This window comes from Triturus cristatus, chromosome 8 (assembly GCF_964204655.1).
Source record: "Triturus cristatus chromosome 8, aTriCri1.1, whole genome shotgun sequence".
Lineage (NCBI taxonomy): Eukaryota > Metazoa > Chordata > Amphibia > Caudata > Salamandridae > Triturus > Triturus cristatus.
The window spans coordinates 1,677,478,874-1,677,482,183 of record NC_140591.1 but is presented as its reverse complement, the minus strand read 5'-3'; positions in this window follow the sequence as shown (position 1 = coordinate 1,677,482,183).

The following is a 3,310-nucleotide window of genomic DNA, read 5'->3' as shown; positions in this document are numbered from 1 at the left end:
GGCAAAATATTCACACCAATAAAGGGGAGCGACCCTTGCCTAGGGGCCGCTCCCTAACATTAAAAAAAAAAGAAATTCCCGTTGGCCTAGTGGGGCACACAAAACTAAAAAGAATAATCAGCTGAAATGGCCAATAAAAGCTCCCCGAAGGGGAGCAATCCTTGACTAAGGGACCACTCACCACAAACGTATTTCACATTAGGTGATCGATTGCAACATGGCTGTACTGTCCAAAGTAACACAGTGTTTCTTAAAGCCTGCTTATTCAAAAGGAATTATGTTCCATCAGCCACTGAATGCAGCAGATGCTCTAGACTGTTTTTAGCAAATATCGTACCAACAGAATAGAGTTAGGCTATCGGCCTGTAATTATGCAGATAATTATGTCAGCCGGTTTTGTACAATGACACAATAATGCTCCCAGACCAAGATTCTGGAATTACTCCATGATGATAGCAAAAATAAAACAATAGAGGCAAAAAATAGACCATAGCAGTGCTTATTACAGAAATAAAAATGTCATCGCGTCCCATTGCCCCCGATGATCTTGCACAATGAATAAAGTGTTCGATTTGCCTGGTTGGGAGGGCAATATGGGAGATTATTATCTTCAGAAAGAGGATAAATTATTGACAGGGAATCAAAAACAATAGAGTTGGAGGCATCCAATCCAGTAATGTAACTGATCCAATCCCCTTCTTCGATAGGGATGATCATTGATCTCATGATTACCAAACCATCTGCAACAATCAGTCAGAATGTCCTCATATCCTTTGCTATCACTACATCTCCTAAATTAGCGCACCTGTGATCACAATATAATTTCTTTTAAGGCTTTCTGTCTCGCTGTTTCTTTTTAAATGAGTGATTATTTTATTTTGTTCAACAGAAAAAATTGTAACTATCTTTGAAATAATCTATTAGTCTCCCTATTTAGGGAGTGTAGGGGAGAGGACAACTATAAAGGTGGCCTCTTGATACTTAGAGGTTCAGACTTGCCCAGTGAAGACTTCATATGTCAGTCCAATTGTATTAGAGGATCTTGATGCAAAGCGTTTGTGTCAAGTTTAATTACTTCCAGCCTTTCCTTTAAGTCTACTATTTTGGTAGTTTTCCAATTAGTTCTTCCATTTATACAATTAAAATTCACTTTGCTCCCTTAATATTCCACAAACTCACGGGACGGGAAGTTTAAACTAATAGAGAGTATCTTATGATCTCTGAGAGTGTTAGCAATTATATTCAAATCAGAGAGCAAGTAAAGAGATCAATAGAAGGCAATCACATAATCTATGGGAGAGATACCTCTGTTCGAAGTATGTGTGTATTTTACCAGAATGTCATTATCTACTCTCTGGTTCACAAGTAAAGAACTATATTTCCTTAAATGCTCCAAGAGAATGCTTCCACGGAAATCCCTTTTTCTTTTAGCCAAAACATTGCCAAAATATCATGGTTGTCCCATGCTTGCCAGAGCACAACGTGAGAGAGTTAGCGACTTTGATTACCTAGGCCTAAAGGTATCATACAGTCTGTCATGGAAATCTCACATTTCTTTGATAGGTCCGAAACATTAGCAGTTGATTGGAATTTTGGGAAGAGAACATTGTTTATCCCACACTAAACCGATTGTGCCGGCTTTCCAAGTATATGATACCAAATTAGTGAGTTCTGTGATGTATGGGGCAGAACTATGGGGCCGGGACCATGTAGAGGAGCTTAGTAGCTCAGATGCTAAAAATGTTTAGGAGCTCAGGAATGTTACCCCAGAGTTTTCTTCTCCAACCCCCTATGCTAGACATGGGCAGACACTCCTTTGTTTCAAAAGCAAGATTGTGCCCCTTGATGTTTTGGTTAAGGATTAAGTTGACTGCTCAATTGTTTTTGTATGCCGGGCTTAGGAGGATATAAAATGCGGGAATACTAAATCAGCCTGACAAGAGGCATTAAGAACTTGCTTAGATCTATTGAGTTGGGGGGATATCTGGAAAGTTAATGACCCCTCTTTTCTCCCCCAGAAATGCTAAGTAAAGGATGCCTACTGGGAGTGGATAATTCAGGGGGAATTGAGCAGTAGGGCACGGGGGAACTCACCCTAGATTTTATAGCAAAAACTGGTTTGTTCCCTGGAAGTTTATTTAGATTTTACAGAACACCCGGGGACAGGAAACTATATATCCAGTTTAGGTTTGGCACCTTGCCCCTGCATATTTTTACTTCAAAATGGAATAGCTGTATTGAGCCCACACACAGTTTCCCTTGCTGCCAAAACCAACATGAGACCATAGTACATGTAATGTTTGCATGCCCACAGTACATGTCGCCAAGGAAAAACTGGCTTACTCCACTTGCAAGCAGTTGGGAACTGACAATTACAGGACTGCACTGAGGATCTTGAAGTCAGATGCCAGGCCATTGTTCACGTGTGCGGTGGCAAAGTTCCTGGGCCAAATGTGGGGCATCAGAAGTAGGGCCCAGAGGGTGTATGACAATTGATTTCAAATAATGGTCTTTATCAGTCAGAGGTCCCCTAGCAACCAAGGGAGGCTTACATGGTTATATTGGACGTATTCTGCTGTAGCTTTTCCATCACGATATTGTATATAACATTTCTGATTACCATCACGTAACACAGCTAAATGGTATTGGAGAACAGAAGATAATAAGAGTGAAACCCAATTTATTTATTGTAAATATTTTATTGTATGAATATATATTTTATCTATGGCCACTAACCTAAATAATACTGCTGGTCATTTTTCATTGATTTTATTAGGCTTGTGATTAATATATGCATTTTATTGAATTTTTAATGCCGGAATTTGTTCATTGTAATGGAACTTTGATGACAAGATGACAAAATAAAGTAATACCTACTGCTAAAACCTGAACCTGTGTGAGCAGTAGATGTTTCAGAGTTGTCTTCTGGACTAATTTGTTTTAAGACAGAGGCTCTAACCTTTAGTGTACGATAATGGGCATACTGAATCACTTGTATTTGATCTAATTGACACTCCCACATTTGGGGCAATTTTGAGAGTACCTTGGCTAGAACACCATTATCCAAACATTAATTGGTTACACACCACCGTAACCTTGGACTCACCATTCTGCACTATTACCTTCTACCAAGAGGCTCCAGGGGTGGGAATACCTCTGCATTGCGCCTTGGTCTAAGGAACAGAAAACCTTCAAGTACCCAGAGAATACCAGGACTTTCAAGATGTTTTTGACCCCGGAAAAACCACCCAGCTGCCCCCACACCGAGCCTTTGATTTCCGCATAGATCTCCTCCCACAAAAAATGTCAC